Genomic DNA, 26,033 nt, shown 5'->3' on the forward strand with positions numbered 1-26,033 from the left:
AATCAGCGACTCCAGTGATGTAGGAGGTGATTTTACCCCCATGCTTTGGCATATATTTTTTACTCTTTTTTTGGCACAGATTGTTGTTGTTTTATTGAGTTAATGTTTTATTGTTATCATTGTTTGCTTTTCAGGTACACCATTCAGCTGCAGCACTGATTTATTTATCTTGACAGCAACAGTGTTTGCTCTCACGATACGTAAATCAGCGACTCCAGTGATGTAGGTGGTGATTTTACCAACACAGTTAAAAAAAAACAGTGCATGTATGCCCATCATTAGAAGTGAGTGAATGCACGGTGGTATTCTAATGGTGGGCATACGCACCGATCAATCTCTTTTTTCGTTCAGCCCACAGACTGCATGAAAAAAGAGAACATTACAATATATGCCCAACAAGGCCCAGCAATGTTCTGGTATGTTGCTGGACTTTGAGTGGTTATATCAGAATGATGCCTTCAGGTTTAGGTATCATCTTGGTATCGTTCTTTTTAGCCAGCGGTCAGCTTTCATGTAAAAGAAATCCTAGCTGCTAATTAGCTGCTAGACTGCTTTTACAAACAGTGGGAGGGAATGTCCCCCCCCCCGCCATCTTCCATGGCTTTCTCTGGCTCTTCTGTCCCACCGGGGAACCTGAGAATGCAGCCGCTAGTTCCGCCAGCTGACCATAGAGCTGCTTGAGGAACAGAATGGCTCCAACCATCACTATGGCCTAAGAAACCGGAAGCTACCCGCATTTCATGACTTCTGTTTCGCTAGATATAAACAATTGGGATTGCCATTGGGAAGGGCAGAAGGCAGAGGAGGGATCTAGAGTCTAATAGATCCCAATTTTTTTTTAAAAGAGTACCTGTCACTACCTATTGCCATCATAGGGGATATTTACATTCCCTGTGATAACAATAAAAATGATAAAAATAAATACAAAAAATGAAAGGAACAGTGTAAAAATAAATAATAATAAAAAAAGCACCCCTGTCTCCCCATGCTCACGCGCAGTTGCATCTCTGGTGTATATTTTGTGGCTCTCATTTGTTTTTGAAAATGAAGAAAGAAAAGGCAAATGTATTTTTTTTCTTTTTTCAATTTTCAAAGCTTTGTGACAAAAAGCGAGATCTGCGAAATACTCAACATGCCTCTCAGCAAATACCTGAGGTGTCTACTTTCTAAAATGGGGTCATTTGGGGGTTTGTTTTACTTTCTTGACATTTCAGGGCCTCCGAAACTGTGATAGGTAGTGAGGAAGTGAAATCACCATTTTACGCCCTTAGAAAGCCTGAAGGCGGTGCTTGGTTTTCGGGGTCCTGTACGCGGCTGCCAAAAAGCCCCACACATGGGGAATCCTTGTACTCAGGAGAAGCAGCAGAATGTATTTTGGGGTGTAATTTCATATATACCCATGGCATGTTTGAGCAATATATCATTTAGTAGCAACTTTGTGTAAATTTTATTTTTTGTCATTTTGCAATCACTTGTGACAAAAAGATTAAATATTCAATGTGCTCAACATGCCACTCAGCAAATTCCTTGGGGTGTCTACTTTCCAAAATGGGGTCATTTGGGGGGGAGGTTGTACTGCCTTGCCATTTTAGCACCTCAACAAATGAGATCATAAACTAAAAGCTGCGTGAATTCCAGAAAACGTACCCTAGTTTGTAGACGCTATAACATTTGTGCAAACCAAAAATATACGCTTATTGAAATTCTTTCTTTTACCTGAGACATATTGCTGAACGCATTTTGGCCTGAATGTATGACTAAAATTTAGTTTATTGTATTTTTTTTATAACAAGAAGTAGAAAATATCTTTTTTTTGCAAAACTTTCAGTATTTTTTCGTTTATATCGCAAAAAATAAAAAACGCAGAGGTGATCGTATACCACCAAAAGAAAGCTCTATTTGTGGGAAAAAAAGGAATGCAAATTTTGTTTGGGTACAACATTGCATGACCGCGCAATTACCAGTTAAAACAGCGCAGTGCCAAATTGTAAAAAGTGCTCTGGTAAGGAAGGGGGTAAAATCTTTCGGGTTGAAGTGGTTAAATGGACTCACCTGTTACTATAACAACAGTATGTGAAGGGAATTCCCCTCACTTTGTGAAGATTGTTTCTTCACTTCCAGATGTGTTTCCGGGACAGAAAGTAAATTTAAGAGCAAATGAATTATTGACTGTAAATGGATATTGCATTCCAGCATTGCTAAAGTAAAAAAAAGCTCTCTCAGTTTACTCAAATATATAAAAATTAAAGTATATCTAAAGCTACAAAAATATATATATTTTTCATTTTAGATAGAATCAGGTTTTGTGGCATCTGTGCTCTATTTGAGAGATTTTGTCAGAAACCATGAATCAGACTGAGACAGAAGTAGACTTAAATCTTACTTGTTTAATAATAATCGTCTCTAGAGATGTGACCAAGGCAAAGGCAGAGATCATCTGGACTGTACGGCTTAAGTAGGCAGGACTGACGAGCAGGATATCATCAACAGGTGAGTCACTGTGGAGAGATAGGAGCTGGCAATTAGCCGACAGCTGAGCAGCCAGCTCAGAGAAGGAAGGGCTGGGGCTCAGCCCTAAAAGATTTCCCCTCATTTCTTGTCCGTAGAAATAATAGGAGGTCAGATGAAATCTTATTCCCTCCATTCCTATCCTAGTAGCAATTTCCATTTTTGAATTTTCCCACCACTTTCTTTCCCAGTAATAAAGAACACAGGACAAATTAGAGAGAGAAAAGATAAATCAAACAGTAATGCTAACAATACACTGTTTTTTTATTTTTTTTATTTTTTTAATTCAGGCAGATTTCTCCGGCCACACAAATTAGGTGATGGAAGATTCCCCCTCAATGGGTCATTTTATTCTGATAGCAGCACCTGCCACTGTCACAATATCAGGAGCTGCAGCTGATTGGTTGCATCTGCTGATCAAGGTGTGTGGGGGGGAAAAGAGGGGATGGCCACACACACTGATCAAAATTTGCCCATTCCCTGCTAAACCATCCAAATTTCAATAAGTGTATGTAGTGATTGTCTCACTCTATAACCCACGACCCTGCCAAGCTGGCTGGAACAATGTACACAGGCTTTCCAGCTTGAGTTAGGGAGAGCTGCCTGCCAGCAGCTGCAAAAGGGGATTTTCACCCCCCTCCTTCTTCCTTTTTCACTGACTGAGTCTGTTGTAATATGAGCACATACACACAGAGCTGTGCATTCAGTAGTCTCTCCTGTGCCCCTATTGGCAGGAAGAAGTAAGCCACTAAGCTGCAAGGAGCAGCTGCAATGGGTTCTAGGACATGCAGCTCCCTCACAAAGTGGCTCTATAGCCGGGTATTCAGGAAGGAACTATTAAAAGCCCCGGATGCTCTGTGACAGGAAAGTAAAAGACTCCATTTTGTGTCCTGAGGAAAAGTCAGTCAGCCGGTGTGAGGTGACGGGTCGGTCGGGTTGCCAGGAGAGCCTGTCTGTTCCGGGACATTCATTTGGGCCTTGATCGCAGGATTTGGTGAGAGAGCATTTCTGCCCATCTGCAGGAACAGAGACACTGCACTACAGAAGGAGTTATTTGAATGCTGTATACAGACATCATTGCTGGTAGTCATCTTGCTGACACTTGTAGTACCACAGGGATAAAGGGGTAAGGCTATCCATTTCTGGGACAGTGTATACAGACACCCATATCCTCTTTCCTTGTTGAACAAAACCCTGTCTGTTTCACTTGATAATCTGGGCCAGTTGTGTTGTTTGGCCCTGCTATCCAGGAGTGCACCAACGAAAGTTGCTAGCTGAAGACACCAAAGCTTATCTTTGTTTCAAAGGGACTGAAGCTACTAGTGCCATACGGATCCGCACACTCATATTCAGGGCTCTGTATATGCATTGGGTCTGTGGGACAGTTTATCTAAGAAGTTAAACTACTACCTGTTGATTTGTATAGAGTGTTTCAGGTTGGACCTGTGGTGTCAGGGGACAGGGGAGAGAGGCCTGGCCCAAAGGGAGTCATTCCCCTGCTCTCCTCCTGCCTGGACTCATAGAGCTAACCTCAGTAGAGGTAACCAATCCAGTTTCAAGTGTCATATTGTGTTTTGTTTGCCATTTAAGTGTGTGCCTCTGCTCTTGGGGATATTCTAATGTTTGGAATCCCCTAAAAGCAGCTTGAGAGCTATTTTTCTCTTAAATTTCAGTTATTGATCTCTAGTTGATTACTCAAATATATATTGTTACTGTCTGTTATTCTTCCACATAAATATTGCAGTAAAAACAATATCTGTGTTTTATTATGTGTGTGTTTCTCATTGTTGTATTACGCTTACACTATTGCCAGGTGTCCCAGAGGGGATTGAGATTGTTATTGGGGTTGAGAGGCAGACTGAACATATTTAAGCAGCCCCTGCGGGGGTATTGCTACATGTATGGTCAACTTAACTTAAGGTTATGAGCGAGGATTGTCGAATTTCCCTTCTGGGCTATTGTATTCTGACAGCCACCACTGGCAGCTGTCAGAATACCTGAACAGCAGTTGCATCTGATAGGAAGCAGCCACTTTTTGGCCAATACATTTCCACCCAGCTCCTTTAGTTGAGGACAAAATGTGCATAGTGTAAGGCTAGCTTAAATCTCTCTGGCAGGGACACCTACAGCAATGAGAACCTATCATTATATTTAATTATTTGTTCCATATGTAAATAAAAAGTTCATTAGAATAAAAAGTAAATTGCATGGAAAGTTAAATATTAACAGTTGTTATTTGACTATTAAAAGTGTTTTGTTGCCCTAAACCTCTCATCCAACTTCTAACTATTACATGTGTTATTTGGATGAGCCAATATAAAGGAAATAAACGTTGAAATAAAAAGATTTGTTTTTGTGTATTAATTCTTCATAGTTCATATAAAGGGGTGGGGCCGAGGTGTGTCCTTTGCCTATATACCTTGTGCTATAGTGTGTATGTCTTTCTTATCCCCGTTGGAAGATATGCTTTTACATGACCACCAGGTTTACATACACACTAATATGGAAGTCCAGTTATGAGTGCAGAACCTGTCCACCACTGAGAGTTCCTCCATTTTTCTTTTTTTTTTAACATAAATTCCCAAAAAATACTTTTTTCTTGCAGTATTATAGCTGGGCTGGTCCAATTACATCATGGGTTCTTCCTCTTCTTTCCCAGTGGGGGCCTTCCTCCTGGAGTGAGCAGCACATTCAGTTCTGGAGTTCCATAAGCCCCAGGTTGTGTGAGCTCCAGGGGGTGTGTAAGTGACAGACTGAACTTGTTCTGCCTGAAGAAGATCAGCAGTGATGGACGAAGGAGGAAGCTGGGGACAGGGTAAGTAATGAATTGCCTCATTGATCATACCGGAACATGTCCTAAGTTTCTGTTTTATATTTTAATACACATATATATAAAGATAAGCTATAGTAAATATTACTGATCAATGACGTGCCTCTGAATGTTGTTTGAACATGTTGACAGCTGTGCATCTGCATCACAGATCTGTAAATGTGCGTATTTTATTTTTAAATGCCTATAGCAAATTTTCATAGCGAAAGGGTGCCAATATTTTTTTTAAATAACCAGTCTCTTCTTCTCCTCTGAAATATTGTCCCATTCCATCACAGGTGTTTTTGTTTCCTCTCAGTAGAAGACTTAGTATTTTGTATTCCTTTTGTCAATGCAATTTGGCAGCCAGGAGTTCAATAATGTCCTCTCGGGTTCAACTAAGTTTAATATCTTATCACTTCAAAATACATTTAGTTCAAAATGAAAGATTAGAAGATTCAAAACGCTGGTGGAAAGTTCTTTGCCTTAATGCTTAATGGTTCTGTATGTACATTAGCCAGAAGTTACCCTTTTATATATAGCAGAGTCTTTAAACTCCTTCCTGGGGTTCAGCATCATTTAGAAATAAATGAGATTTCTCAGAGATTAAGTGAATATTTCAGCTTTCAGGCAGTAGGAGGAAAGACTAGCAATATTTCGAGAACGTGGGGGGAAAAAAGATGCCTAAATAGTGAGGAAAGCCATCAAACTTTGATTTAACCTTAGGCAAGGAGAATGAGAGGTTATTATCATAATTATCAATTGCCATGAAAGTGTAATGTGACTGACAGTCTTACCCTGACTGTCTTTTTGTGCTGTTGATGGATTGCTATTTCAGTTAGCATAATTTTATTGGTGATGTGTACGCAAATTAATGTGCTCATCCATAGCAAAGTATATATTATTTTAAGTAACAGTACAGAAGGCTTTGCAGTTTGTTGGATTTTCATAACTTAAATGTATTTCTTTGTTTATGAGACACATACTTATCCAGTAGGACACATCCAGCCAGAAGTTGCACATATATGTGCACTAGCAGCCAGAATGTATAATAGACCTTTGTGGATTGAAGCTATGTGCCGATTGTATTTAGCATCGAAGCTCTTATAACCATGAGCCATTGATAATTCATTATACATATGCTACACCTATTCTGTTTTTAAGCTTGTCACATGATTATTAAGTGAAAATTAAAATTAGATGCACTATCTCACATGTGCCAAACACAAATCCAGCATCAAACATTGCGGACTATCAGGAGTCTGCAGATGTAGAGAAGATGGCTACTAATTAAGTAAACATTAGAGGGTCTTGTAACACCTCTTGGCAGCCCAAGGTGCCATTTACCCTACAGTTTAGCTTCTATGTGGAGAGACAATAAAAATATAAAAAATACCCATTTTTCTAAATTACATTCAGATTACTTAATACTGCCCATGTCTGCTTTACAATTATTATTATTATTACAAGTAGTCAAAGACTTGCTGCTGTCAGTTAGTCTCTGGCTACCAATCATTACTACAGAAAGTTTGTGAATTGGAGTTTAGAGCAGGGGTCTCCAAACTTTCTAAACAAAGGGTCAGTTTAGACTGGGGCCGGACTAGAGCCAGTGGGAGTAGAAAATGTCCCGGTGTCCAGTGGAAGTAAACAATGCCCCATCGTTGGTGTCAGTAGGATGAACTGTGCCCCATAGTTGGTGTCGGTGGGAGGAATAGGGCCTCATCATTGGTGACAGTGGGAGGAACGGTGCCCCATCATTCGTATCAATGAAAGAAATAGCGCCCCATTGTTGACATCAATGCAATCGTTGGGTCAGTGGGATGAACAATGCCCCATTGTTGGTGTCAGTGGGATAAATAGTGCCCCATTGTTAGTGTCAGTGGATGGAATAGTGCTCTAAGGGCAAGATAAAGGCAAGCAAAGGGCCGCATCCGGCCCCCGGGCCACAATTTGGGGACCGCTGGTTTAGAGGATCAAAAAGACTGCCCCTAGTACATAAGCAATTGAGAACTAGAACTAGAAACAAGGATTTAATACATTAAGTAGAACTTAACATTAAAGAAGAACAAAACTTTTTTTTTTTTCATTTTGGATAGAGTAAGGGAGAGTTATAACCCCTGTTTTTTGCCCTCTGTGTCCCATAGGAGAGATTTCCCTTTACTTCTTGTCCCGTAGCCAATGAGGGAATTCTAGGGTGTCACCAGAAATAATGTCCCCATTTTGGTGTCAACACAAAATTTGGGATTTTAATTTTCATGTTTGGCGATAATGGGGGTAAGAAGGACATAAAGAAATGGTGAATCTCTGAGGTACAGACTGCAAAAAAAAAAAAAAGTGTCTGTTCTATTCCCTCTCCACGCTATCCAAAACTACAAAAGAAGTTTGCCTTTAGTTACAGTTAACTCAGACAGGTGAGACTGTGTATATTAATTAATACTATGCTCTTCTCACTTTGTTTTTTGCTTTTTTTATGCATGTAGTATTGTGGAGAATGGATGGTACTGGAATACACAAAGGTGGGTAGGAACACCAAAAATCTCAGTTGGACATAAACAGAATTAAAAAAAAAAAAAAGTTGTTGCTGTTGGAGTATACAAGGCATATAAGAAGGGGCTGACACAGATCCGCCAGGCTTTACCTATAATGAAAATATACATTTTTGGTGGACTAACCCTTCAAGCTTTGTTGGATATAGGAGAAAGCTTACCTTACAAATCTGTAACTAAAGAGACCTGAATACAGAAGCAGTGGGTAACATAGATTTGGGTCGACTGACCCTAGAAACACCACATACTATGTAACACTTGGCTTTTTCAAAAAATCGTATTTTATTTAATACATCATAGCATACTGGACATTTTACAAAATGCTGTGTTCATCATTACAAAGAAAATGAGGCGGTTGCTGGGGGTACAGTGATAGTGCATTATATTATTGTGTGCTTGAACACATTTAAGTAAAGTGTAAAATAATAAATTAATTAATGCTGTTTGCAAGGTTGATTTGTTTTCTACCTATAAACATAGGTCAGTGGCGGTGCGTCCATAAAGGCACATGGGAGCCACCCCCTCTCTCCAGCCACCCCCTCTTTGACCAATGAATAGATTCATGCTATGCATGAATCTATTCATTGCCACCACTGACACCCCCCGTTCAAGCGCCCACCCCTTTTCGCCTGAATTCAGGGCACCTAAATTACAGCGCCGGGGGCATTTTGAAGCACCTGATTAGAGCCATAGGCTCTAATATGTGTCAAAAAAGGTGACCTGCAAGCGCCATGCTTTCCTAACCCTGAACCGCCTCTCCGCCAATCAGGTGCTCGGGTCTGTTACCTGTCACCTGATTGATGGAAACAACAGGCACTGCGATTGGATGCCTGACGGAAGGAGAGGACAGAAGGCGAGGACGGGAGGAGACACATGGAAAACACCGTTTGCCGCCACCCAATGCCCCTCTGTGACAGGGTAAGTGCCGGGCAGACGGCGGGCGGGTGCAGGGGGTAACAGTGGCGGCATTTGATGGGCACAGTGGCAGCATTGGATGGGCACAGTGGCTGCATTTGATGGGCACAGTGGCTGCATTTGATGGGCACAGTGGTAGCATTTGATGGAACAGTAGCAGCATTTGATGGGCACCGTGGCAGCATTTTATGGGCACAGTGGCAGCATTTGATGGGCACAGTGGCAGCATTTGATGGCACAGTGGCTGTGTTTGATGGGCACAGTGGGTGCGTTTGATGGGCACAGTGGCAGCATTTGATGGGCACAGTGGCAGCATTTGATGGGCACAGTGGCTGCAATTGATGGGCACAGTGGCTGCGTTTTATGGCACAGTGGCTGCATTTGATGGCACAGTTTCTGCAATTGATGTTTTTTTTTCAGTATTTATCAGTTTGTTTGCTCCCCCCCCCCCAAATTTTGAGCACCAGCCACCACTGCATAGGATGATGATCAATCAATGTTCTCATAATGTCCTAAAATCTAATGTTTGAGTTCAGAAAATTTGCAGACAGGTGTGGTGGACATCCCTGGAGTGGGAGAGGCTTCCGGATGAATAAGTGACTGAAGGCAATTGATGTAGCATTCACACACTGCTAGAGATGGGCAGAGGTGCTGCGTCTGCACTTTGGATGATATCCCATATAGCAAAGTATGGTAATTACCAGATGTAATATTAGTGCACTCACTCTATTCCAGTAAAAAAAAATTTTAGGCTTGACACATTTCAAGCCAAAAATGTATATTTTAGCATCTGTAACGAAATGGAGGGATCAGTCAGGACATGAAAGGGTTAAATTGCAAGCATTAGTAAATTATTTCTGCCAAAGTGTAGTTATGCTTTAAAGTGTATCTATAACCAAAATGTTTATTTTATTTTTTTTCAGTTGGGTAGAGTGTGACATGTTAAAACCTCTATCAGATTTTTTGTTGCTTTCTATGTCCATGCTGTAGAAATCTGACTTCTAAAGTTGCCCTACAGTCTGTTGTCATTAGGACAGAAAGTGCTAAAAAATCGCGTGCCCCTCTGTGTGACAAACCTGGCAGGTTGCTGTACTAAAATAAGTGATGTTAGTACAGCCATTGCCTCCACTGTGCTATTGTGTTCTGAGAGGCAGTGGGATGCTCTTTGTTGGTGAATCTAATGGGCTGATTTACTAAAGGTAAATCCACTCTGCACTGCAAGTGCACTTGGAAGGGCAGTCGCTCTAAATCTATGGGAAGATCTGAAATTAGTGGAAGCTCTGCTGATTTTATCATCCAATCATGTACAAGCAAAAATGCTGTTTTTTATTTTCCTTGCATGTCCCCCTCAGATCTACAAAGACTTCACTTTCTAATGCACTTGCAGTGCACTTGTAGTGCAAAGTGGGTTTGCCTTTAGTAAATAAATCCCCTAAATGTTACTTTCTCTTCTCTGTTCAAAACTTTAACTTCTTGTAAAAGGAGGGGGCTGGAATCTATAAATGTCAATTGGAAACAAATTAGAAAACTAGGGGAAATTTTCTAATATGGGATACTGTTCCGATGACAAATGTCATCGTACACCGTACACACGGTCGGACTTTGTTCGGACATTCCGACAACAAAATCCTAGGATTTTTTCCGACGGATGTTGGCTCAAACTTGTCTTGCATACACACGGTCACACAAAGTTGTCGGAAAATCCGATCGTTCTGAACGTGGTGACGTAAAACACATACGTCGGGACTATAAACGGGGCAGTGGCCAATAGCTTTCATCTCTTTATTTATTCTGAGCATGCGTGGCACTTTGTGCCTCGGATTTGTGTACACACGATCGGAATTTCCGACAACGGATTTTGTTGTCGGAAAATTTTATCTCCTGCTCTCCAACTTTGTGTGTCGGAAAATCCGATGGAAAATGTCCGATGGAGCCCACACACGGTCGGAATTTCCGACAACACGCTCTGATCGGACATTTTCCATCGGAAAATCCGACCGTGTGTACGGGGCATTAGAGGGGATTTCCTCTTCTTTGCAGAGATCTCCTCTAATGCCCTGTACACACGGTCGGACATTTATCGGACATTCCGACAAGAAAATCCGTGGATTTTTTCTGACGGATGTTGACTCAAACTTGTCTTGCATACACACGGTCGCACAAAGTTGTCGGAAAATCCGATCGTTCTGAACGTGGTGAAGTAAAACACGTACGTCGGGACTATAATCGGGGCAGTAGCCAATAGCTTTCGTCTATTTATTTATTCTGAGCATGCGTGGCACTTTGTGCGTCGGATTTGTGTACACACGATCGGAAGTTCCGACAACGGATTTTGTTGTCGGAAAATTTTATAGCCTGCTCTCAAACTTTGTGTGTCGGAAATTCCTATGGAAAATGTGTGATGGAGCCCACACATGGTCGGAATTTCCGACAACGAGGTCCTATCACACATTTTCCATCGGAAAATCTGACCGTGTGTACGGGGCATTACTTCCTGTTGAGACCTGCCCAGTTGTCCAGGGCAGGAAATAAAGGGAAATTTCCACACAACAAAAAATCAAAAGCACAGCTCTACCAAACCCACTTAAAGCAAAACTAGAACTCCAGAACATATTGTGGCTACACTTAGATACACTGAGATACACTTTAGCTACCTAAATCCGAAAGATAACTACAGCATGGCTCTCTTGTTCTAGGAGGGCATCCATGGACGTCCTCCCAGAACATGCCTCTCACGGTCCCCCTGGATGTGCATCTGGCGCAGTCTCTGACCATTTGCCACTTCAACACAGCTGATTACAGATCATGGTAAAGGGCCAATCATAGCAACCCTTTAGCATGTGTCCAATCGCAGCTGATCAAATGTAAACAAATGTGCCGGTGTTCTGTCGATATGTGCCCGCCATTGAAAAGTGCCCATGCATGCGCCGAACGAAAGGGCACTTCAGCTAAGTTGACAATCAGTTGGAGTGATGTCCCATAGCGCATGTGCAAATCATAGGAGCCTTTTTTTGATGGGAGATACCATTTCTCAGCCAGAATTTATTGCTATGCAAACAGCGGAGGGACGCTGTATTTGTCATATTGTGCCTCGCTGTTGCTCCATAGGTTTACAGCGAGGAACAATTTGACATCTACGGTGTCCCTACGGTGTAAGTAGATCTGACAATGTATACATTTAAAATGATTCTTTTAGCATTATTTATTTTTCAACTTGTCATGTAAACCACGCATTTATATTATTCTCTCTTATCTATTCTGTAGAGATAAAACATGAATAGGTTTTATTAATGTTGTAAATTTGTAGACATGCAGAAGAAACCCATTTCAATAGGCATATTCCTACAAAAAAAAACTGCTTAAAAATGAAAGTCTTAATTCAGACACAGGTAGTTAGGTGGGCTATCAAATCTTATCTAATGCTACACGTTTTACATCAAGCAAAAAGGCTAATATCCATAAGCACCTATGTCTGCAACATGCTGCTTTGCCTATTCAGGCTTAGTAGAGTGAAATCTAATACAGTGAAAGCAGTATTCTTTTCAGAGGACATTGCATTGTTCAGAATTCTTTTCATTCGCCTCTGGCCCTTTGTATTTTTTTTTATTTGAAACAAAGGATACAAATAAAAGAGGAAATTGCTGATAAGGTTCCTTTCAGCACAAATCCATAATTCATCCAGCGATCCTTATCAAAGAATTATTAGGCAATGGAAAGTCAGGGCTGGCTTGAATTCATTCTCCTGGGGGAAAGAAGGGCTTCACATTGTAGATTTAACCATTAATTGCCCTGACTATGACACCAGATTTCTCCCTGGAGGCACTTCACTTAACCTGGCTATAATTAATATGGCTTTAGATTTGTTATGGTGAGAAAGGGAGGCATGTAAATGGATGAGGCCCAAAGGCTTTGAAAATTTTCCCTCTGGTGCACTCTTGTGGCTAGAACTGTACACACATAATAAATAATATCTCCACTGGAGAAATTGTATGGAGAAATAATGCTTGTATGCCAGCCAAACTACAATAAAGAAATTCTCCTTCGCGAAGAAGGTGTAGCAGTAAAATTTCATGCATGAGCCAATGATGCTTTGTCACTACATTTTTTATTTGTTTATTACAGGTATTTATATATCACTGACAATTTACACTATTGTTGTACATATTGTACATTCACATCAGTCTCTGTACTCGAGAAGCTTGCAATCTAAGGTCCCTTTCCCATATGCATACATACACTTACTAGGGCCAATTTAGACAGGAGCCAATTAAACTACCAGTTTTGGAATGTGGGAGGTAACTGGCATCCCCGGAGGAAACCCCAGTAAGCACAGGGAAAACATGCAAACTTTATGCAAATAGTATCCTGGTTAGGAATTGATCCTGGGCACACTAGTGCTGCAAGGCATAAATGCAAACCACTCGATACTAACCACAGTTGCCCTTATGTATTAAACTTCAAGTCGTGCAACATGGACTTTAATGGTAAAGAGCTTACAGTTGTTAGGGGTTTATTAATATCTGTGTGTCTTTACCTGTTTCTTCATTGCTCCTGACAGCCCAGACAGGCATTATATAAGTATTATTATTAAAGGTCTGACATTATTATAGGTCTGAATAGACCTATAATGAAGTGCATGGGAATTTGAGTTGTTATTAAAGTGGCTGGAAAGATACAGTGGGGAAGATGTACTAAAATTGGGGCATTCAGAATCCTGTGCAGCTGTGCATGGTAGCCAATCAGTTTCTAACTTCAGCTTGTTCAGTTAAGCTTTGAAAATAGAACTTGGAAGCTGATTGGTTTCTATGCAGAACTGCACCAGATTTTGCACTCTCCAGTTTTAGTAAATCTCCCCCAGTGTGTGGTGCAGCTTTCCACTACATATTGCCAGAAAGACCACAGATACATGGGGTGCTACAACTCAGTTGGTAATGAGGTACAGTCTTCTATCAGCTATGTCCTCCTCCAGTCATCGCAGGGGTAATGCCTGATGCCCTCTGTACCAGGCCATAAATCACCAGTCTATGAACTGATCTTCTTGGCAATTTGACCTACAAGTATTGCTCTGTTTTTGTCTGTAGTTTAGACACTGTGCCTACTTTATCAGTATTTTCTTTCAGAAAGTCTGTACAAGTTACTGCTTTTGCAGAGCTTAAAGTGGATGTAAGCCCAGTCTCATCTTTTCTAAACTACTGCCATAGTGGTTATCTATAAGGATATACATGCCTCCTGCATGTGTCCCTACCTGTCAAATGTCTCCCCTATGTCTGTTATGAGACCTGAAAAACTGCATATTCTGTGGGTGGGTCCGTTGTCCGGAGCTCGGTGGGTGGAGTCGTGATGTCCGTAGACTCCCCGCCCACCTCTACACTCCCCTTGTTAACATGCATTTTCTCCTGAGTATTTCTTACACCGAACTTCTGCTATGATCACTAACATCCAGTCAAAAACCAGAAAAGTCACCACATGGCTTCAGCATGCCCAATCATGCTGAGGTGTGGAGCAGCCAATCCTGGGAGAGCTGGAGAAGAAAGGAGGAGGGGATCTGAAGTACACTAAATGCCTCTCTCAGGCTCGTGCATGAAATATGTAAATCACCAGTCACTCACAGCAAGGGGGAAAAACTGACTCCTATTTCTCTGTGTGTCAGTTTTTATCTCACTGAAAAAAGATAAGAGGGCTGCTCAGAGCGGGTTTAACTCTTCGTGGCAAGACTGAGCACAGATGACATGAAATCCTATTCTGTACAAGGTGCCATCCTTAATTAAAACTTTTTTTTACATCCTCTTTATTGTGCTTTGTGGTCTTTGGTTGAAATACATTCCCCTGTGCTTTATTAGGTTCTCTATGTGATTCTGGCAACAAGAATTAAAGTGCCCTCGTTACACAGCAGAATGCATATGCTTTTCTAATTTTGCTGTGATAACCATATACAACAATATATACAGGACTCCTGCTACTACTGAGATGTGGTTGATTTGTCTTTTAGGTTAGGTTCACATCTATGCAGTTGTGGTCGTTGCGGTTTTATGGTGCTTTTTGTGGTTTTTAGCCTGCTGCATCCTTAACAACCGATGAGTCATCAACTGTCAGCGGGGTTCCCCACTGACAGCTGAATTTAATAAAAAGAATTACTGGCAAAGAAAAAAATAAGAAAAAAATGGCGTAGGGTTCCCCCCCAATCCACACCAGGCCCTTATTCAAGCATGCAGAGCCCAGCAGGCTAGGAAAGGGGGGATGAGCGAGCTCCCCCTTCTGAACTATACCAGGCCACATACCCTCAACATGGGGGGTTGCTTTGGGGCAGGGGGGCCAACATCAACATGGGCACTAGGGCCACTAGGGCCTCTTCCCCACAACCTTGGCTTGTGGTTACAGGGGTCTGTGGATGAGGGGCTTATCGGAATCTGAAAGCCCCTGAAAAAAGAAAAAAAGAAGGTCCACTGCCCGCTCCCTTGTGATGTCGTCGGCCAGGGATATGCTGGGTCAATGACGTCTCAAATGGCAGGTAACCTGTCAATCACAGGGTGGCCCCAACCCTTAGTTATTTAAGAACTGTCAAAGCTATCAAACGGTAGACCTTTTTATTTATTTTTTTAAATAAAGGAAGTGTCAAAAACTGCCTGCTGTCATTATTTAAACTACATCTTTTGGGGTGATTGAGTAGGGGTACATAGTGCCCCTAATCATTCACATATAGGGGGCTTCCAGATTGTGATAAACCTCTTGCCCGCAGACCCCCACAGCCACCAGCCAGGGTTGTCGGAAAGAGGCCCTTGTTGTGGGAAAGAGCCCCCCGCCCCAAAGCACCCACCCATGTTGAGAGCATGTGTCCTGCTATGGTTCGGGGGGGGTGCTTGCTCGCCCTCCCCCCTCCCCCCCTTTTCTTTGCCTGCCAGGCTAAAAGATTGGATAAGGGTCAATGGATTTTGTTCTTATTTTTTGTTTGCCATCAATTCTTTTTTTTACATTCAGCTGTCAGCAGTTGTTAAGGATGTATCGGCCCACCCGCTCCTTAACAGTTGGCTATTCACAGTTTAAGGAGAAAAAAACACGGAATGCAATCTGCTGCTAGAAAAAATCCCTGGCTCTTTCCAAAAATGCAGCAACTGAAAAACCCATAGATGTGAACCTGTCCCATAGGAAGCCATGTTAAATAGACTGTAGTGCATTTCTAAAAACTGCAAAACACACTAAAAAATGCATAGGTGTGAACATAGATTAATACCTTCCTTTGCAGCCAGGGTGTCCCTACACTTTTCACCACAATTGAAATATCAGATTTTGAATTTCATGAACATGTAAAAAACAACAGTGTACAGTATTTAAACTCCTACTTGTTTTCATCTTTTTGTCAAGAACGTTGCAAAATCTCCTTTCCATCACAGCATACATAAGTAATAGGTGAAAGAAATGCTTTTTATTCTGACAAAAGGTTTGAGCACCAGTACTCAGACAGACTGAGTTTAAATTAAAAAGAAAAAGTTCTGTAGTCTCCTCACAGTATCTGAAGTCTTGACACAATAGCACTGGAACGGCAGAACACTGGTACCTCATGACACTGAAACAGCAGGAAAATTAGAACAGCTGTAAACTAAACTGCAGAATACTGCAGTTTATATCCTCTCTGGATAGCTCAGTATGGCAGTCCAGTATAGTGACTGATGGGCACTGCAGCAAACAGCACACACCGCAGTAGAGGCACAGGAACATCACACTTGGCCTTGTGACAGACCCATACCCAACAAGGGCTTTTGGAGGGGACTAAAGGTTGCCACTTGCCTACTGACTATGGTCCTTGGCTATTGAGGGGGCTCTATTTTTTGAGAGCTGTGTCCCGGATGTTGGCTCAAACTTGTCTTGCATACACATGGTCACACAAATCTTGTTGGAAATTCCGAACGTCAAGAACGCGGTGACGTACAACACGTACGACGAGCCGAGAAAAATGAAGTTCAATAGCCAGTGCGGCTCTTCTGCTTGATTCCGAGCATGCGTGGAACTTTATGCGTCGCAATTGTGTACACACGATCGGAATTTCGGATTTTGTTGTCGGAAAATTTGAGAACCAGCTCTCAAATTTTGTTTGTCAGAAATTCAGACGGAAAATGTAGCCTACACACGGTCGGAATTTCCAACAACAAGCTCCCATCAAACATTTGTTTCGGAAAATCCTATCGTGTGTACGGGGCATAACAGTGTAGCGAAAGCCGGCGTAGACTCTTTCCGTGCTGCCCCCATGCAAAGTGCTGCCCTAGGCCTGGGCCTTGTCGGCCTAGGCCAGGATACAGTGTTGGCATAGACTCTGGTAACCTAGGACCTGGCTAGAGATTTGGGCTCTCTGTGCCCAAACCAGCAATGCCTTCTTCACTCCCCCTCCTAGATACAGAATAGATGTTAATATAATCAGCTCAAAACAACCTGATACTGGTGTCTCCTGTTGTGTAATCTGTAATCTGTTTACATCTCTTTCTCTCGTTGTATAATTCCTGATTGTGTGCCTCCTAGGTGTGAATCCCCAATGTTAATGAAGTTACCTATTCTGTCTGTTTGCTAGTATTGTGGAGTCACATCGTTACCAAACTATTGCAGGATGTTTATGTGTTTATGTTTATGTTAGCTGTTCATTAGATGTACTGATATTACTGTTTACAGTTAATGTGATCAAGCTCTTACCTGATTTTCTGTGGTATAAATTCTGTGTGAGTTTTCAATAAACAGTTCCAGTTTGCACCTAAGCTAGTGTTGTCTAGTTTTTGGGTGCAATTCTTAGCTATAATACCTGGTTCCAGGGTGGAGGAAGCTGCATCTTGGAGGGGAGCACCCAAGCAGGATACCAGACGGTTCACCACAGCCTTAAAGTGACATAAAGGTTCATTTACAAAAAAAAAACAAAAAAAACAACCATGTCATACTTACCCGCTCTGTGCAGTGGTTTTGTACAGAGCAGCTCGATCCTCCTCTTTTCGGGTCACCCGCCAGTGCTCCTGGCTCCTCCTCTTCAGTCATTGGCCCCAATAGCAAGCCGCTTGCTCTGGGGGCACTGGTGCATGCTAGTTCCCGAGCTCCACTCTATGCGTCCATATGACACACAGAGCCACAGCTTAGCCCTGCCCCCCACTCTCTTCTCATTGGCTCACTGGCTGTGATTGATAGTAGCAGGAGCCAATGGCTCCTGCTACTGCTGTCTCTGTTAATGAGGAATGAGAAACCCTGGAGAAGCTCAGCTCTTGTGTACATCGCTGGATTGAGAGGTAGCTCAGGTGAGAATTACGGGAACTGAGGGGGGCTGCTGCACACATAAGGTTTTTTACCTTCATGCATAGAATGCCTTGAGCCTTTAAAACTACTTTAAGGGGTTCTTTAACACACACTCACCCCAGAGCTGCACAGCACCCACAAGCCATTAGTAACATAATCATATGTGGCTCTTTCTAACTGCAGCATGTGGTTCAGCAGGTCTCAGTACAACAGCAGTCCCTGTCTATTTCTCTCTGCAGCAGCACATTTCTCTCAAGTCTTTTCATAGCATATATGTATATTTACAGTGGGGATGGAAAGTATTCAGACCCCCTTAAATTTGTCACTCTTTGTTATATTTTTCCTCATTAATGTACACACAGCACCCCATATTGACAGAAAAACACAGAATTGTTGACATTTTTGCAGATTTATTAAAAAAGAAAAACTGAAATGTCACTGACCCTTTGCTCAGTATTTAGTAGAAGCACCCTTTTGATCTAATACAGCCATGAGTCTTTTTGGGAAAGATGCAACAAGTTTTGTTTTTCACACCTGGATTTGGGGATCCTCTGCCATTCCTCCCTGCAGATCCTCTCCTGTTCTGTCAGGTTGGATGGTAAAGGTTGGGGGACAGCCATTTTTAGGTCTTTCCAGAGATGCTCAATTGGGTTTAAGTCAGGGCTCTGGCTGGGCCATTCAAGAACAGTCACGGAGTTGTTGTGAAACCACTCCTTCGTTATTTTAGCTGTGTGCTTAGGGTCATTGTCTTGTTGGAAGGTAAACCTTCGGCCCAGTCTGAGGTCCTGAGCACTCTGGAGAAGGTTTTTGTCCAGGATATCCCTGTACTTGGCCGCATTTATCTTTCCCTCGATTGCAACCAGTCGTCCTGTCCCTGCAGCTGAAAAACACCCCCACAGCATGATGTTGCTACCACCATGCTTTACTGTTGGGACTGTATTGGACAGGTGATAAGCAGTGCTTGGTTTTCTCCACACATACCGCTTAGAATTAAGGCTAAAAAGTTCTATCTTGGTCTCATCAGACCAGAGAATCTTATTTCTCACCATCTTGGAGTCCTTCAGTTGTTTATTTTTTAGCAAACTCCATACAGGCTTTCATGTGTCTTCTGTCGGGCCAGAGTGGCTTCCGTCGGGCCACTCTGCCATAAACCCCCGACTGGTGGAGCGCTGCAGTGATGGTTGACTTTCTACAACTTTCTCCCATCTCCCGAATGCATCTCTGGAGCTCAGCCACAGTGATCTTTGGGTTCTTCTTTACCTCTCTCACCAAGGCTCTTCTTGCCCGATAGCTCAGTTTGGCCAGACGGCCAGCTCTAGGAAGGGTTCTGGTTGTCCCAAACGTCTTCCATTTAAGGATTATGGAGGCCACTGTGCTCTTAGGAACCTTAAGTGCAGCAGAAATGTTTTAATAACCTTGACACAATTCTGTCTCTGAGCTCTTCAGGCAGACCTCATGAATCTCATTTGCTCTGACATGCACTGTGAGCTGTAAGGTCTTATATAGACAGGTGTGTGGCTTTCCAAATCAAGTCCAATCAGTATAATCAAACACAGCTGGACTCAAATGAAGGTGTAGAACCATCTCAAGGATGATCAGAAGAAATGGACAGCACCTGAGTTAAATATATGAGTGTCACAGCAAAGGGTCTGAATACTTAGGACCATGTGATATTTCAGTTTTTCTTTTTTAATAAATCTGCAAAAATGTCACAATTCTGTGTTTTTCTGTCAATATGGGGTGCTATGTGTACATTAATGAGGAAAAAAATGAACTTAAATGATTTTAGCAAATGGCTGCAATATAACAAAGAGTGAAAAATTTAAGGGAGTCTGAATACTTTCCATCCCCACTGTATGTATTGACATTCTGACAAATACATACCTTATCCTGGTATTTGGACAATAAAGAATAGCAACACATGGATGAGTTAATCCCTCCGCTTACTCCGTTGCGCCAGTATATGCGCACTGCAGCAAACCCAATTGGTTCTTAGTACTGGCCCTCCCACCCCCTGTTTAAGTACTGCTGTGCAGGAGTTTTCTGGGGCACATAATCAAATCCAGGTACTTACACTGATTATACTAAATATACATACATATATTTTTAAAGGGTAGGTATAAACCTTTCTTTTTACTTTTGGATGTAATTAGAAAGCCTGTAAAGTTTTTTTTTTCTATCTGTGCCTCAATTTAGGAGATTCACCCTTTCTATTAGTCCTGGTATGAAAATTACAGAGAAAAAAAGTGGTAGGATATTCAAAGTTTTAGAGTTTTAAGTCCTCTTACCTCATGTTGCATTTTTGGGACAGGAAGAGAGGATAACGTAAAGATTGAGTGTATTCCTGCCAGGCTTCATGGACAATAGAGAAGTCCTACAGCTGAAGCATTAAGCAATATTTTTACAAATGGCACAATGTATTTTGAACAAATAGGGCTCCTCATCTGCATGGGCCTGTGGGACTCACTAATGCCTGTCTAAAGAAGGACTTACGTAAAGTATCATCTATGCTCTTTTGTTTTACAGTGCCTTGGAAAAGTACAATCAGGTCCATAAATATTGGGACATTGACACAATTCTAATCTTTTTGGCTCTATACACCACCACAATGGATTTGAAATGAAGCGAACAAGATGTGCTTTAACTGTAGACTTTCAGCTTTAATTTGAGGGTATTTACATCCAAATCAGGTGAACGGTGTAGGAATTACAACAGTTTATGTATGTGCCTCCCACTTTTTAAGGGACCAAAAGTAATGGGACAGATTAACAATCATCCATCAAACTTTCACTTTTTAATACTTGGTTGCAAATCCTTTGCAGTCAATTACAGCCTGAAGTCTGGAATGCACAGACATAACCAGATGCTGGGTTTCATCCCTGGTGATGCTCTGCCAGGCCTCTACTGCAACTGTCTTCAGTTCCTGCTTGTTCTTGGGGCATTTTCCCTTCAGTTTTGTCTTCAGAAAGTGAAATGCATGCTCAATCGATTCAGGTCAGGTGATTGACTTGGTCATTGCATAACATCCCACTTCTTTCCCTTAAAAAACTCTTTGGTTGCTTTCGCAGTATGCTTCGGGTCATTGTCCATCTGCACTGTAAAACGCCGTCCAATGAGTTCTGAAGCATTTTGCTGAATATGAGCAGATAATATTGCCCGAAACACTTCAGAATTCATCCTGCTGCTTTTGTCAGCAGTCACATCATCAATAAATACAAGAGAACCAGTTCCATTGGCAGCCATACATGCCCACACCAAGGCGCTACCACCACCATGCTCCACTGATGAGGTGGGTATGCTTTGGATCATGAACAGCTCCTTTCCTTCTCTGTACTCTTCTCCTCCCATCCCTCTGGTACAAGTTGATCTTGGTCTCATCTGTCCATAGGATGTTATCCCAGAACTGTGAAGGCTTTTTTAGATGTTGTTTGGCAAACTCTAATCTGGCCTTCCTGTTTTTGAGGCTCACCAATGGTTTACATCTTGTGGTGAACCCTCTGTATTCATTCTGGTGAAGTCTTATCTTGATTGTTGACTTTGACACACATACACCTACCTCCTGGAGAGTGTTCTTGATCTGGCCAACTGTTGTGAAGGGTGTTTTCTTCACCAGGGAAAGAATTCTTTGGTCATCCACCACAGTTGTTTTCCGTGGTCTTCCGGGTCTTTTGGTGTTGCTGAGCTCACCGGTGCGTTCTTTCTTTTTAATGATGTTCCAAACAGTTGATTTGGCCACACCTAAAGTTTTTGATATCTCTCTGATGGGTTTGTTTTGTTTTTTTCAGCCTAATGATGGCTTGCTTCACTGATAGTGACAGCTCTTCGGACCTCATATTGAGAGTTGACAACAACAGATTCCAAATGCAAATAGCACACTTAAAACCAACTCTGGACCTTTTATGTGCTCCTTGTAAATGGGATAATGAGGGAATAACACACACCTGGCCATGGAACAGCTGAGCAGCCAATTGTCCCATTACTTCTGGTCCCTTAAAAAGTGTGAGGCACATATACAAACTGTTGCAATTCCTACTTCAAATTCCTTCCTTCCTCAAATTAAAGCTGAAAGTCTGCAGTTAAAGCACATCTTGTTTGTTTCATTTCAAATCCATTGTGGTGGTATATAGAGCCAAAAAGATTAGAATTGTGTCGATGTCCCAATATTTATGGACCTGACTGTATTCATACCCCTTGAAATTTTCTACATTTTGTCATGTTACAACCAAAAGCATAAATGTATTTTATCGGGATTTTATGTAATAGACCATGCCTGTCAGAAGAAGGACTTACGTAAAGTATCATCTATGCTCTTTTGTTTTACAGTGCCTTGGAAAAGTATTCATACCCCTTGAAATTTTCCACATTTTGTCATGTTACAACCAAAAGCGTAAATTTATTTTATTGGGATTTTATGTAATAGACCAACAAAAAGTGGTACATAATTGTAAAGTAGGAGGAAAATGAAAAACAGTTTTCATTTTTTTACAAATAAATATCTGGAAAGTGTGGCGTGCATTTGTATTCAGAACAAGTCAATACTTTGTTGAACCACCTTTCGCTGCAAATACAGCTACAAGTAATTTTGGATATGTCTCTACCAGCTTTGCACATGTAGAGTGAAATGTTTGCCCATTCTTCTTTGCAAAATAGCTCAAGCTCTGTCTCAGATTGGATGGAGAGCGTTCGTGAACAGCAATTTTCAAGTCTTGCCACCAGTTCTCAATTGGATTTAGGTCTGGACTTTGCCTGAGCCATTAAAACACATGAATATGCTTTGATTTAAACCATTCCATTGTAGCTCCGGCTATATGTTTAGGGTCGTTGTCCTGCTGGAAGGTAAACCTCCGCCCCAGTCTCAAGTCTTTTGCAGACTCTAACAGGTTTTTTCTAAGATTGCCCTGTATTTGGCTCCATCCATCTTCCCATCAACTCTGACCAGCTTTCCTATCCCTGCTGAAGAAAGGCATCCCACAACATGATGCTGCCATCACCATGTTTCACGGTGAGGATGGTATGTTCAGGGTGATGTGCAGTGTTAGTTTTCTGCCACACATAGCATTTTGCTTTGAGGCCAAAAAGTTAAATGTTGGTCTCATCTGACCAGAGCACCTTCTTCTACATGTTTGCTGTGTCCCCCACATGGCTTCTCGCAAACTGCAAACAGGACTTTTTATGGCATTCTTTCAACAATGGCTTTCTTCTTGCCACTCTTCCATACAGGCCAGATTTGTGGAGTGCACCTAATAGATCCCCCTGAACTGTGGATCTCTGCAGCTCCTCCAGAATTACCATGGGCCTCTTGGCTGCTTCTCTTATTAATGCTCTCCTTGCCCGGCCTATCAGTGTAGGTGGACAACCATGTTTTGGTAGGTTTGCATATGTGCCATACTCTTTCCATTTTCGGATGATGGATTGAACAGTGCTCCGTGAGATGTTCAAAGCTTGCCATATTTTTTATAACCTAACCCTGCTTTAAACTTTTCCACTCCTTAATGCCTGACCTGTCTGGTGTGTTCCTTGGCCTTCATGATTCTGTTTGCTCACTAAGCTTCTCTAACGAACCTCTGAGGGCTTCACAGAACAACTGTATTTATACTGAGATAAAATTACACACAGGTGGACTCTATTTAATAATTAGGTGACTTCTGAAGGCATTTGGTTCCACTAGATTTTAGTTAGAGGTATCAGAGTAAGGGGGTCTGAATACAAATGCACGCCACACTTTTCAGATATTTATTTGTAAAAAATTTTGAAAACCATTTATCATTTTCCTTCCACTTCACAATTATGTCCCACTTTGTGTTGGTCTATCACATAAAATCCCAATAAATTTGGTTGTAACATGACAAAATGTGGAAAATTTCAAGGGGTATGAATACTTTTTCAAGCACTGTATTATTCTTTTAGTTGTCTAGGTTAGTATTTCTACTTTCTTTGTAAATAAATAAGACCTTTGATTCTTTGAGCATTTATAGCTAACATTGTTATTATATCATCACCATTAATATTTTTAGAGCTTTGATAGATTAGCTAATTGTAGGAACAGACAAGATAATATATATTTATAATTTAAGTAGGGGGAAGCCAAAACCAACCCCTATTTATTTCACTATGTGATATAGGAAACTATCCCTCTCTCTCTCCCTTCTCCAATCATCGTTCTCGCTCTCCTTTTCCAGAGGCACCTCATACATCTCTCTCCCGTGACTCCAGGCTGGATCTCTAGGCACTGTGTGCCACAGGTCTAGTCCCAAGGAGTGGTGAACCTGCTGCTAATGGAGGTGCCAAGCACTTAACCTTCTGCACTACCAGAGTAACAGTCACCTTTGCCATGTCATCCATCCCCTGGCTGATTGGCTGCATTGCAGACACAGTAATCCTTTACAACAGCACATTAGCTTCCTCTGGATTCCTCTGTGTGTTAGACCCATGCACTGTCTCTTCCTCTAACTTAATCCCTTTGTTGTGTTGCAAGCCCTGTTCTTTTGATACACTGTGCATGAGCCCCTTTAAGAGACTTCAGACCAGGCAAAGCAAGTAAACAAAGATCCTTTACTTAGGTAGTACAGGTCTCAAAAAACACTCTCAAAACAGTTCCTTTACAAAGCTCTTCTAGTGCCCAATAAAGTGTGCATACCTTAGGCAGACGGTAAGTCCATAAAGCAATCCCTTTTAAGGCAAGAGTCTATTTAGGCAATAATCCACAAGAAGTAGTGTAAGTCTCTTAGAGTCCATGATTGGCACTTCTAAGTCCTTGAGGGTTTCCAGGTCCAGGATCCCCATCAGGAACCCAGATTGGGTTCCTATTACTCCCCCAAAGGGGGTGATCACTTCAGCAGGGTAACAGGCTACATTTTGGCAGTTACAAACAAAACAATTAAATCAAGGGGTATTGTACATACATATATAAAAAAAATAAAGATATAAATATAAACCTAACTAAGTAAAGTGTCCATGCAATATGCCAGTCTCTTAATTGTACATAATAGCTAATGCCATAAAGTTCTATTGTGCTGTACAAAATAAATATTTAAACAGTGCTGGAAATCTTCAAAAAGTGCTTGAGTGGTCCACCACCACCACGCCAGAGAACTCACCAACTACACATGACCACCCACTACAGGTAAGTCATATAGCTCCTGTTATCAACAAGGGGTCCACCATCCACAGCGACTCTGGGACTTCCGCCACTCCTCTCATGGATGACACATAAAGGAAGCATATTGAAAACAAGGAAGTTTTGCCATAGTGTAAAACCATTAACTTTGTACAATCGGAATCAAGCAGGAAAAGACTGTTAGCTATTGGTATGCATGAAGGAAACGCTGGAACATTCCTTAAGTGATATTGAGCGATTTTAATATGTGATCTTTCCTTGGTGCAAGTCATAGCACTATTAAATGTGAGTAGGATTACTAAGATTTTTGCTTTAATAAAAGTTAATGGTTTTACACTATGCCAAATCTTCCTTGTTTTCCATAGGCCTCCTTTTTTTGTCATCTGGAAACTTGTATTGAAACTTGTATTGAAAGAATATGAAGGCTACCATTTTTGAACTCTCCTTCTGAGAATGCTAGTTGCTTGGCTGTCATTTTTCATTAATTTCTCTGCCATCACAGTCTGTTCATCTGACGTTATTTGCTTGTTCCAGGTCCATGACTTAAGGTTTTGAAGCCAGAAACAGCCAAGTAACTAGCATATTCTAATTAAGGTCAGCAACCTTCCACATATTTCTCTCAGTATGGGTTTCCTTTAAAATCATGTAAAATCATCATAAAGATATTGTAATCAAGTTTAAAAATAAAGCCTTCAAGTGTTACTAAACCCACAACAGTAAAATCAGTCTGTATATGCAGTAAAGCGTGCTTGTTATACTCACTGTGGAACCTAAGGGGTTAATCCTCTGCATTGTGTAAAAAGTTTGATCCTGTCTCCTCTGCTCTGCTCCTCCCCTTCTTCCACTGTCCCCAAACCATCTCCTGATAGAACAGAGG

The sequence above is a fragment of the Aquarana catesbeiana genome, linkage group LG01, assembly GCF_042186555.1.
Source record: "Aquarana catesbeiana isolate 2022-GZ linkage group LG01, ASM4218655v1, whole genome shotgun sequence".
NCBI lineage: Eukaryota > Metazoa > Chordata > Amphibia > Anura > Ranidae > Aquarana > Aquarana catesbeiana.